Raw genomic sequence first — 13,713 nt, forward strand, 5'->3', positions numbered from 1 at the left:
AGTGCCGAAGGCAATAGCCAGCAAGAACAGGATCTTGGCTGTGAGCCATTTAAGGTCCGCTGACTCAAGAGGTTCAAATGGAGACTCTTGCAGGGCGTTCAGTACAACCGTTAAATCCCATGGAGCCACAGGAGGGACATAGGGAGGCTGAATCCTAAGTACGCCTTGAGTGAAAGTATGTACGTCAGGTATAGATGCAATTTTTCTCTGAAACCAAACCGACAAGGCAGATATGTGAACTTTTGAGGGAGGCCAGCCGGAGACCTAAGTCAAGGCCTCGTTGCAGAAAAGCCAGAATTCTGGAAGTTCTGAATGTAGAGACATCCTAATTCTTATCAGCACACCATGTGAAGTAAGAATTCCAAACCTTGTAACAAATCCGGGCAGAGGCCGGATTGCGGGCTTTCAACAAAGTCTGGATAACCACCTCACAGAAACCTTTGGCCCTCAGGAGTGATGCTTCAAGAGCCACGCCATCAAAGCCAGTCTGGCCAGGCCTGGGTAGAGACAAGTGCCCTGCACAAGGAGGTCCAGGCACTGAGGAAGTAGAAAGGGGTTCTCTGTCGACAGACCATGCAGGTCTGAGAACCAATGCTGGGGTGACTAGAAGTAGTATTCCTCCTTCTTGTTTAAACTTCCGTAATACCCTGGGCAGGAGTGAGGAACCCCTTTAACACCACCATACAAGCTCCACGGACCGTGACTTTAGGTGTCTGCACCAGCCCAGGACCAACAACCACCATTTGTTCCACACAAGAAAACACAGATTAAGGAGGACAACAGCGGTATTCACCTTACCTGATGAGGACAAACATTCCTAGCAAGGACTCAATCTAATGGAAACATTCCACCTCTAAACGGTGACCGGTAACTATATTGATCCTGCTGAACTGTGTTGAGAACTATACTGTTGTTAAAGACTGTGGACATATGAAGGGCAAACATTAGGAACAGACACCAGTAGTCTGATTAAGATGAGCAGAGAAGGTGTTTTATGAATTCTGTACTTTTTTACATTATATTGTTTTGGCATGAGATGTGACACTGATCTCTTTTATTATGAAATCACATTAATCTTCAGAATAAATTGTTATATATTTTAACAAAAACCAATCCAATCATTTTCCATTTGTAGCGCTGCTTTTTATATGTATTTCTGGGCTGGAGTGACACTGGAGGGAACACATAGGGCAGCCGAAAGTTTCATGGAACCGCCAGTGCATCCACAAACGCTGCTTGAGTATTCTTGATCCGAAGACGAGAAAGGTGTGATTGTGTCGAGATGCCATTAGGTCTACGTCCGGTAGGCCCCATCTGTCCACTAGGAGTTGAAAGACTTCCGGATGAAGACTCCACTCTTGTGTGTACATCCTGGCGACTGAGGAAGTCTTATTCCCAGTTCAGGACACCTGGAATGAACACTGGCGATATGGCTAGCAGATAGCGTTCCACCCAACAAAGGTTTTTTGACACTTCCATCATTGCCAAGCGGCTTTGAGTGCTGCCTTGATGGTTTATGTATGCCACCGTGGTTGTCTGACCGTACTTGAACAGGCCTGTTCAAGGCAGGGCGAGTGATAACGCATTGAACACTGCCCTCAGCTCCAGAATGTTTATTGGTAGGAGTGATTCCTCCTTGGTCTAGTGATCCTGAAACGAGTGTTGCTCCAACACCACACCCCTTCCTCTCAGACTGGCATCCTCTGTCAGCATGACCCAGTCGGAGATCCAGAAAGGACGACCCTTGCTTAATCGCTGGTCCTGTAACCACCAGGTCAGCGACAGACGAACCTCCGTAGTCGACGCCTTGGCAGCCAGCACACCTGCCTCAGAGGACGCCTCCTGAATGTAATAGGCGGCAGTGGTAAAGTGAGACAGGTATTATCTGGCACTGTCAGATATATCCTCGGGCAGCTCTTCTAATGCCTAAACCCACGCTTCAATACCTTTTGCAGCCCAGGAGGCAGCAATAGTGGGTCTATGCACAGCTCCTGTAAGGGAGTAAATAGATTTCAGGCATCCCTCCACACACTTATCTGTCGGTTCCTTCAGTGAGGTAACAGTGGTGACAGGCAGAGTTGATGACGCCACAAGTCGGGTGATGTGAGAATCCACCGGCGGTGAATTTTCCCACTTGCTACATAACTCTGCAGGGAGAGGATAGTGAGCCAAGGCCCGTTTATGCAGAGGGAATTTCTTCCCTGGAGTAGACCAGGGTTCCCTTCTGATGTCCACTAAATGGTCAGAATGGGGTAACATAGTTTTTTAATCACTTTCTGCCATTTAAACATATCAGTTTTCTTTGCCACAGTAGTGGAATCCTCATCATCAGAGATTTGTAGGATTTGTTTAATAGCACGAGACGGCTAACGATCATGCATAACAACTGATAAAACCCGGGTGAGTAATTAAACAAAAAGTTTGATTTTTAAAACTTGATCACTCTCTCAGTTTTTATTTTCTGTCTATTGGTCTGTTCATCCATGCGCAGGTAAGTTACACGTGATTATTTTTTAGCCCGCTTCTCTGTTTAAAAGGTGCACATTTCTTTGGGAAAAATGTGGTTTTATTTTTAAATGACATGTCAGAATTGCAAATGCAAATATTTTTGTGGTATAATCCTGTTATAGAGTCCGATTATTGTGATTTGAAAGGTGCATTGCTATAAAGTGATTTTGGTCTTGTAAGGAGCCACTGTTTAAATTGCTATGCACACATTATAATATATATATATAGTATACTGTAATCCAGACTTAAGGGTAAGATGGACTCAATGGAAAGGGAGTTTGGATATCTTTGCCCCAAGTGCAAATTTGAGTAAATAGGAAGAAGGCTCAGGTATGATTGCCCAGGGTGTACGGGGCACATCATTTTTCAAACCCAAGGGGACCATATTCCAAGAATAGTGGGAGGTATTCCAAGAATACCAGGGGCAACAGAATATATGATACAAGGAGGAATTTATGAAGGACGAGGTACAGATTACTGGACTATACAGAGTCGCCTCCTAGACGGAATATATATATATGTAATCGGAGACATCCTATAACTTACACAGAGACACATACAGCCAGAGACTGTCTCTCTTTTGATATAAGGTAGCTGCAGTCAAGATTTAACATACAAGGTTTAGTGATACCATTGTCAGGTTTTTATATATATATATATATATATATATATTTGTGAATGAACCGCACAAACACCAAGTATTTTCTATTAGTCGTGGGTGCTCGGTTAGCACAATTGAATACACAACAGTCCTCACCATGAGGCTCCAGGCGGAGCTATGGTTAGGAAGAACCAGCACTCCATGCAGCAAATTGAGGTAGCTTTTAATGTCCTTATTCTTTAGACAAGTCACATATGAGCAAACATGAAATATGAACAACTACTTATCAGCCTTGAAGCTCGACATAACCTGGGGAATGCAATCCTGACCAGGGGTGACTCCCTGGTCAGGATTGCTGCATTGAGTGCTGGTTCTTCCTAACCATAGCCCCGGCTGGAGCCTCATGGTGAGGACTGTTGTGTGTGTATATATATATATATATAAAAAGATAACTGAATTTGGAATATTAAACTGTCATGTTTGCCACTTGAATTTATTCCTGTTTTTCAAAAGAGTATAACATTATTGACAGGTAATCTATGCGAATATAAGAGGCGTATGACTCAGTGGTTAGAAAAGTCTTTTCGGACTAGATGGAGTCAAGTCAGTAATAGCAAAGTCTTGTTTTTTTGTTGTGTCGGAAATTAAGATTCAAATAGTTTGCTTCATTTAATTTTTTTTTTTTTTTTTATAGTTGGTTTGGTTAATTTTCCCATGAGATATCTTCCTATAAAAAAAACACTTAAAGGCATAAGTGTGATGTTTAAAAGAACAGGTATTTTGAACTGAGGTAGACTGACTTTTGAGGATACTATACAGTGCAGGCAGTATTTGCAACCCCCGAAGGATATCGCAAGGTGAACCGATCATTCACGCCACGCGATGGAGGGCATATAGTAGCAAATCTGGGGAAGGGTCTCCCCTGGAAATTGTCAGTAATAGGGAGGGGAAAAAGGCACTTAAATGTATAGGTGCGATTTTAAAAGGGCAAACTTCCCATTGGAAGGGCCATTGGATCCTAGCCAATGGATAAGGTTTGAAGCAAATAATAAACACTGGATTAATAGACAAGGTTTTTCTGACACTGTAAACATTTGACAAACTGTCGCAAACTTGAGGATGAATTAAGTAAAAGAAAGGAACTAGGATTTGTTATACTTTGTTATACTTTTTATATTACATGCACATCACTGTATATGAAAACTGCAGGTCTGCTGCTCCCTCGTTTATAGGCTAAAAGGTTTTAATGTGGCTTAAGAAAAATAAAGGAACAGTATGTGTAGATAATGCTTCTACGTGAAGGAGCATACTGCAGTAGGTACATACATATGGATGTAAAATGTTTTTGACTGCAAAATATGGATAATATGACAGTAAATAAAAGATACATGAGGAAAATAACTCACTTTATTCCTGAATGCCTTATAAGGTTTTAAAGATAATTAAGAAGCAGTAAGTTTAACTAAATAGAACATGCTACTGCAAATTATATTAATGGGTGATCACGCATTCTTATGTGGATTTATATATTCCCATAAGACATTTTACATATAAGCAATGTGTATTTTAATTTTGGTTTAGAAAAGAACGACAACTCCCACCATCGACATCATTATGTTGAACACCAGCATGGGTGGACTTAGACTAAGTATGTACAGCCCTATTCGAAACAGGAGCAGCGCATGAAATAGCTACAAGACCAGCACAGGTAGCTGATCGTGGTTATGAAGTTGACTCAACACCACTAGAAAGACAAAGAAAGCCATCTGAGAGTGGTCAGTACTACATGGCAAGATTACAGAGATGAGGCCCTGATCAGAAGATTTGGAGCACTAGCAGTCCTGGAGTTAAAGCAAATTATAAGGAACAAGACAGAAGACGTACCAGAAGACAAATGAATGATGCTTCTTCTGCCAACATGAAGTGCAGGCTTCTTCAGGTACCTCCCAGTGAGTATAATGTCTCCAGAAGAAACAACAGAAGGTATGGTCACAGTCACCTTGCTCACTGGAGAAGGATGTTTGTGTCTAATCAATACTGGAGCCAGCAGAAGACAGCAGAGGGAGGTACCACAAGAACTAATGACATCAGAAACACTTGAAGGAACAGGAGATGCAAGAGCTACAGTGTCACGATCCGGGTACTGAGACACTATCTCCCTTCTGGTTGTACGCCCTCCGCGGCCTCCGCCGCCATTCCTGTGTTTCCAGTATATGGACTTACCAGTGTAACGTCTCATGTCTGCCGCGGTCTCCGCTGTCATCCATGCGGTTCCAGTATACAAGTTGCCAGTGTGGCGTTTCCTGCCCTCCGTGGCCTTCGCCGCCATTGCTGCTGAATCTCCACATGGTTTTCCAAACTAACTTTCCCTCCAAGTGCTAACATGGGCGCAGCCATCTTGGTTTCAGTCACATGCCTCAGTTTCCACCAATCCACTACCTCTGGAATCTGAATAATTGCCCAGCCAATGCCTGCCTTGCTGCAGGTATAAGTATCCTGTGCCTGGGCCAGGAAATTGTCAGTGCTTCCATTGTCATATGTGATTCCAGCCTACAAGCTTCACTACAGACTTTCTCCTGCAATTCCATTCTGCAGTTCAGCCTGACTTCCCTGGTGATTACACTCTGCAGTGTAACCAGCCTCTCCAGTGTTAACCCTCTACAGTCTACTTTGGATTCCTGTGTTTGAACTTTTGCTTTTCAGTAATCATCCTTCATTCCTCAGTTCCAGCGCACTCCAGCTTCTTTTCTCATCTTCCAACGAACCCCAGCTTCTTTACTCATCTTCCAGCGAACCCCAGCTTCATTTATTGTTTACAGAACTTTCCTCCATATTCCAGGTTACTGGTCTTTACCAATTGTGCACCTAATTATCACGTGTACAAATAGAATTTTGGTACACACTCACAGTAGCGCGCCGTATAGTAACAATACAATAAATTATATAAATAATAAGTTCTCCTGTGATTCTAGAGAGGCTTCACTTCTCAAGTGGTCTAGTGTTGATGAGGTATTTTCCAGCCGTCTCCGTCAGTTCAATTCGTGGGAGAAAAGAAGGGGGGGACAAGAAAGAAAAAAGCCTCAGTTCCTATATCATACACATTTGGATGTGAAAATATAAAAGGATGAATCCTCAATCTTCCTCCTTATGGGTGGTGTATGTTTCTTAAAGTTCTTATGGGGTCACCCTTGTGACAAAACAGTCAATTGTGTGCTCACAATGTTCTTACACAGAGCATAGGAGAAAATTCTTATAAAGGTTTCTTTTCCCGTCACAGTTAACCGTACAGAAAATGGGGGAATGCTCACATGTGTGCTTACATCAGATGGAATATGGATAAACACATCAAGGTTTCTTTTACCGATCCTCCCTGATTCCTTCAGATAATTCCTCGTGACTTCCCCAGTGGGGCCACAGAAATTAAAACAGAAGGAAGTGGTTAATAAAAGGATTTCTTAAAAAGGTATTCACCTGTTAAGGGTACCCTTAGTTAACAGGGTGGTGATGCAAAGGTAGGTATGTATGGGACCACCCATATAGTGACATCGGATAGAAAAAAGGCAGCTTACATGGGGGCTTACATGTAAACAAATATTGAATCACACATAAAGGTATCTTTCTTTAAAGGTTCAAATCTCACATGGGATAATCTGAAATGCTCACTTTAACCGCTTACATCAACGGAGATGGTTCAAGCTCATAAAGGTTTCTTTTCCCAGTACCAGATGGGTTCAGATAGTACCATAAAAAATGTTCTGGAATCCACGTGATAAAAACAGTTCTTTACATTTATTCCAGAAAAAAATAAAAAGTACAAATAACACAATAAAAGTACGAAGGACCTCTGGGTTTAGATGCCAGATGGAATTGCTGGCCAAAGGGGAGAAAAAAAGTTCCCGGGTTTCTCACCACTCCTGGTCAGCAGGGTATCAGTCCCAAAGGTCAATCCTGGTATCCTTTTAGCTCCTCACCAACGCGTTTCGACCTGATGTGTGGTCTTTTTCAAGGTGTATGAGGAGGAGACTAAAAAGGCTTCCTTAAATACCCTAAGTCCATTAGGTCATTTCCTGTATGGGTGGAGTTAGTAATTACTATTCTAATAAGCATGTATAGATATAACTAGAAATAATGTATACAGATTGATAGCTTTAAAATAGTGCCTCCATTATCAGCAAGAATATAAAACTAATTACAGTATACCACTTTGTAATGATTGTAGTACGTAATTTTGCGTTCCACGGGCCGTGGAACGCACGCACTTCCGGCGGATATAGGATGGAAGTCCGCCGGACCCGGAAGTATTAAGTATTACTAACCTTGTAATGTGGTTTCTAATTAGCCCCAGCTGATATATTTAAGAGTAATCCGCTATGGGGAATAGGCATAAGCATCCTACGTGGAGCGCATGCTAAACGGCGTGCCTTCCAAATAGCGGGTCCGATTCCGGAAGTGTAGGTGGTCACGTGACGTTACCGGAAGTGTAACTGCGTTCCATTCACTCCCGGAACGCACTGACCACCAGGGAAATATACAGATTTAGACAAAATAGACTGTAAACGAAATCTATAAAGAAACAATATATAGTTAGATTACATATATTTACCTGAAATACCTATTATAAATCCCCTGCACAAAAGGAGTTATATAATTAGGTTGGATTTCTGTTCAGAAAAAGGGGTGGAACGCAAAATTACGTACTACAATCATTACAAAGTGGTATACTGTAATTAGTTTTATATTCTTGCTGATAATGGAGGCACTATTTTAAAGCTATCAATCTGTATACATTATTTCTAGTTATATCTATACATGCTTATTAGAATAGTAATTACTAACTCCACCCATACAGGAAATGACCTAATGGACTTAGGGTATTTAAGGAAGCCTTTTTAGTCTCCTCCTCATACACCTTGAAAAAGACCACACATCAGGTCGAAACGCGTTGGTGAGGAGCTAAAAGGATACCAGGATTGACCTTTGGGACTGATACCCTGCTGACCAGGAGTGGTGAGAAACCCGGGAACTTTTTTTCTCCCCTTTGGCCAGCAATTCCATCTGGCATCTAAACCCAGAGGTCCTTCGTACTTTTATTGTGTTATTTGTACTTTTTATTTTTTTCTGGAATAAATGTAAAGAACTGTTTTTATCACGTGGATTCCAGAACATTTTTTATGGTACTATCTGAACCCATCTGGTACTGGGAAAAGAAACCTTTATGAGCTTGAACCATCTCCGTTGATGTAAGCGGTTAAAGTGAGCATTTCAGATTATCCCATGTGAGATTTGAACCTTTAAAGAAAGATACCTTTATGTGTGATTCAATATTTGTTTACATGTAAGCCCCCATGTAAGCTGCCTTTTTTCTATCCGATGTCACTATATGGGTGGTCCCATACATACCTACCTTTGCATCATCACCCTGTTAACTAAGGGTACCCTTAACAGGTGAATACCTTTTTAAGAAATCCTTTTATTAACCACTTCCTTCTGTTTTACTTTCTGTGGCCCCACTGGGGAAGTCACGAGGAATTATCTGAAGGAATCAGGGAGGATCGGTAAAAGAAACCTTGATGTGTTTATCCATATTCCATCTGATGTAAGCACACATGTGAGCATTCCCCCATTTTCTGTACGGTTAACTGTGACGGGAAAAGAAACCTTTATAAGAATTTTCTCCTATGCTCTGTGTAAGAACATTGTGAGCACACAATTGACTGTTTTGTCACAAGGGTGACCCCATAAGAACTTTAAGAAACATACACCACCCATAAGGAGGAAGATTGAGGATTCATCCTTTTATATTTTCACATCCAAATGTGTATGATATAGGAACTGAGGCTTTTTTCTTTCTTGTCCCCCCCTTCTTTTCTCCCACGAATTGAACTGACGGAGACGGCTGGAAAATACCTCATCAACACTAGACCACTTGAGAAGTGAAGCCTCTCTAGAATCACAGGAGAACTTATTATTTATATAATTTATTGTATTGTTACTATACGGCGCGCTACTGTGAGTGTGTACCAAAATTCTATTTGTACGTGTAACCTTTGGAGTGTATTTGGTGATATACTCCTGTCCACACTAACTATAGCTGCACCTAGAGCGCAGGGATTTTCTCCAAACTCCACTTCTTTCTAATTATCACGTGTGACTTTCTATTATTCTTTTGCACGTTATTTGACTTTTTATTTAATAAAAGCACTTAAGGCATTTCCAGTTGTCGTGGTCACGCCCTCGGGCATTCATTGCTACTGTCATCACACATGTCCAGGAGTCACATAGCTCCTCCTAAGTTCAAATACCCGTCAGCCCCTACAACTGAGGCTCCCAGTCACGGTCTCCAGCCCTCAGTTGTGACAGTAAGCACTGACCCAATGGATCCAGCCGGAGACCAGGCCCAAGCGCTTAGGTTGATACAAGAACTGGCAACCCGCCTTGAACGTCAGGAGGCTGCTCAAGGCCATGTTGTTCGCTGTCTCCAGGACCTCTCCTCTCGGCTGGATGAAATTCAAGCGGCGCTCCGTGGATCAGGGGCGTCCAGTGTGCCGACTCCAGCGCCTCCGGTGGTGTCCCTACCCACCATACCTGTTCCTGCTCCCTACCTTCACTTGCCGACTCCTGCTAAATATGATGGATCCCCTAAAGCCTGCAAGGGTTTCCTAAACCAGTGCGAGATCCAATTTGAATTGCAACCCAGCAGTTTCCCTACTGACCGCATTAAGGTGGCATACCTAATTTCTCTACTCAGTGGTGCCGCTCTAGACTGGGCCTCACCTATATGGGAAAGGTCTGATGCCCTGTTGTCATCCTATGCTAACTTCGTGACATTGTTCAGACGAATTTTCGATGAGCCAGGTCGAGTGACATCAGCTTCTTCAGAGATCCTTCGGCTGCGTCAGGGGACGCGAACTGTCGGTCAGTATTTGGTGCAATTCCAGACCTTTGCATCTGAAGTCTCCTGGAATGATGACGCTCTTTATGCAGCCTTCTGGGGAGGGCTATCCGAGCGTATCAAAGATGAGCTCGCTGCTAGAGACTTACCTTTAACGTTAAACGAGCTCATTTCCCTCTGCACTAAGGTCGATTTACGGTTCCGTGAAAGGGCTGTTGAACGAGGAAGACCCACATTTCCGAAGATTCCTACTGTTTCCATTCCTCGTCACCCATCTCCGTCTAGGGAGGAACCTATGCAGATAGGTCGCTCTCGTTTATCTCAGGCAGAGCGTAGTAGACGTTTTGCTGAGCGTCTCTGTTTGTATTGTGCCGAATCTTCTCACGTTATCAAGTCCTGTCCCAAGCGTCCGGGACAACCCCAAGTCCCAGCCCACCAAGGAGAAGACCAGCTAGGAGTGACTAATTTCTCTCCGTTTCCAAGTAACTGCAATCTCTGTTTCTCTGCAGGTGGCTCAGCGTACAAAGAATCTCACTGCCTTATTGGATTCTGGAGCAGCCGGAAACTTTATTACAGAGAGGTTCGTTAAGCAGTGGTCTCTACCCACTGAGAGACTGTCATCTCCTATATCTCTAACTGCCGTGGACGGCAGTAGGATTCCTGATGCGGTGATTACCTCCAAGATCCTACCTATCCGTCTGAAGGTAGGGGACCAGCATACAGAGTTGATTTCTTTCCAAGTTATCCCCAGGGCCACCCATCCTGTGGTCCTAGGCCTCCCATGGCTACGTCTGCATAATCCTCAAGTTGATTGGAAGTCGACCCGTATCCTGGCATGGGGTCCTTCCTGCTCAGAGACTTGTCTCCAAAAAGAGCTTCCAGTTTGCATATCCTCCTACAAGTCTTCTGATGTCCCGTCTCCTCCGTGCCAAGATTCCAAACTACAGTTTTGTCCAGGGTCACCGAATCACAAGGCTGATGCCCTTTCCCGCTCCTGGGAGCAAGAAAATGAGTCTGAGTCTACTGACAAGCAATTATATTGTTGATCCAGTGGCGTTCTCCGCAGTGAGGATGGACTCTATGCCCCCGCCAGGGAAAAATTTTGTGAAGCCGGCTTTCAGGAGGAAGCTCTTGCATCGGGCACATTCCTCTCGCTTTGCCGGACATGCGGGCATACGCAAGACCTTAAAATTCGTTTCCAGGTCAAATTGGTGGCCGACCCTAAAAAAGGACTTTGCTGAATTTGTGGCCTCCTGCCCAAAATTTGCCCAGCACAAAGTATCCCGCCAGTCACCCACTAGGCAACTGGTTTCCTTGTCTGTTCCTCATCGTCCGTGGGCTCATCCCTCGATGGATTCTGTCATGGATTCCCCACTTCCAAGTTGGCACAAGTCTTCATCCAGAAGTTCCATTCCAGTTGGCCAGGTAAACTCAAGAAGTGTCCTGGGGCCACTCCTAAAAGGGGGGGGGGGTACTGTCACGAACCGGGTACTGAGACACTATCTCCCTTCTGGTTGTACACCCTCCGCGGCCTCCGCCGCCATTCCTGTGTTTCCAGTATATGGACTTACCAGTGTAACGTCTCATGTCTGCCGCGGTCTCCGCTGTCATCCATGCGGTTCCAGTATACAAGTTGCCAGTGTGGCGTTTCCTGCCCTCCGTGGCCTTCGCCGCCATTGCTGCTGAATCTCCACATGGTTTTCCAAACTAACTTTCCCTCCAAGTGCTAACATGGGTGCAGCCATCTTGGTTTCAGTCACATGCCTCAGTTTCCACCAATCCACTACCTCTGGAATCTGAATAATTGCCCAGCCAATGCCTGCCTTGCTGCAGGTATAAGTATCCTGTGCCTGGGCCAGGAAATTGTCAGTGCTTCCATTGTCATCTGTGATTCCAGCCTACAAGCTTCACTACAGACTTTCTCCTGCAATTCCATTCTGCAGTTCAGCCTGACTTCCCTGGTGATTACACTCTGCAGTGTAACCCGACTCTCCAGTGTTAACCCTCTACAGTCTACTTTGGATTCCTGTGTTTGAACTTTTGCTTTTCAGTAATCATCCTTCATTCCTCAGTTCCAGCGCACTCCAGCTTCTTTTCTCATCTTCCAACGAACCCCAGCTTCTTTACTCATCTTCCAGCGAACCCCAGCTTCATTTATTGCTTACAGAACTTTCCTCCATATTCCAGGTTACTGGTCTTTACCAATTGTGCACCTAATTATCACGTGTGACTTTCTATTATTCTTTTGCACGTTATTTGACTTTTTATTTAATAAAAGCACTTAAGGCATTTCCAGTTGTCGTGGTCACGCCCTCGGGCATTCTTTGCTACTGTCATTACGCATGTCCAGGAGTCACATAGCTCCTCCTAAGTTCAAATACCCGTCAGCCCCTACAACTGAGGCTCCCAGTCACGGTCTCCAGCCCTCAGTTGTGACATACAGTCACCAATACCAGTCCAGTTCCTGACCTCAAGTACATGTCCAGTGAATTTGCTGGGACACAATGTACTGAAGCTTATCCAAGCGAGAGTACAGTACACCCCAGCAGGAGTTGATTTTTCCAGCAACTTACCAAAGGAGGTACAGAACCATTATACAAAAGACCTACCTGAATGGATGAAAGAAGTCCCAGCAAAGTGAAGCAAGTTGGAACAGAAATTCAGACACAATACTGCTAGACCAGATAACCCCAGGGAGGGGCTACATCACCAAGTGATTTATCCAAAAGACACACAGCTGATACAGTATGTGGGTGACCTGCTGATTGCCACCACCACTGAAAAAGGTGCCAAGAAGAGACAGTGTCCTTACTGAAGTGTCTGGAAGAACAGGACTGCAGAGCCTCAAAGGAAAAATTGCAAATCAAAAGTTAATCTTCCTAGGACAATCAAGGTACATAATGCAAGCTAAGATGCCAACTAGTGTCAAGCAAGTCAGATGATCATTCCTGGGCCTAGTAGGATACTGCAGAGAATGGATACCTCTAGCATCAGTCTACATGCAAACATTGTATGACAGCACCAAAAAAGGAGGGTCCACATCCTACACAGCAACAGATGAATGAAGCAATTGAACAATTGAAAGCAGCAGTTGCCTCATCTCTGGCCCTAGGACTACCTGACTATAGAAGAACGAGGCCATGCATGGGAGTCCTCACTCAGAAATATGGACTAAGGCAAAGACCAGTGGCCTACCTCTTAAGCAAACTTGACAACATCATTCAAGGAGCACCTACCTGCATTAGAGCAGCAGCAGCAGTCCTAGAAGAGGACAAGAGCACAGGCATAGTGGTGAATCATGAGCTTATCATACGGGTACCACATGCAGGTACAGAGAAGCTTCAACAAGCAAGAACCAAACACCTGTCAGCAGTAAGGCTGACCAAGTAGGAAGTAGCACTGCTAAGTGCAACAAACATGACCATCGGAAGATGTACTACCCTCAACCCAGCAACCCTTTTTCCAGCTTAATAAATAAAGGTGCTGAATCTCAAGATTCAAAAGGAAGGAGAGGCAGATTATCTTCCCTATTGATAAATCAGCAAGAAGATGATGATGAGGACCAGGAAGAGGAAGATGGTCCGGAAGAGGAAGATAGAGACAGATCATCATGGACGCAGGACCAGAGCATGGATGGTCCAGAGCAAGATTTTTCCCTTTTCCCATAATTGTGTGGCATTAATGAAATAAGAAACTCAACCTTTGCCACATG

The sequence above is a fragment of the Pseudophryne corroboree genome, chromosome 3, assembly GCF_028390025.1.
Source record: "Pseudophryne corroboree isolate aPseCor3 chromosome 3, aPseCor3.hap2, whole genome shotgun sequence".
Taxonomy (NCBI): Eukaryota; Metazoa; Chordata; class Amphibia; order Anura; family Myobatrachidae; genus Pseudophryne; species Pseudophryne corroboree.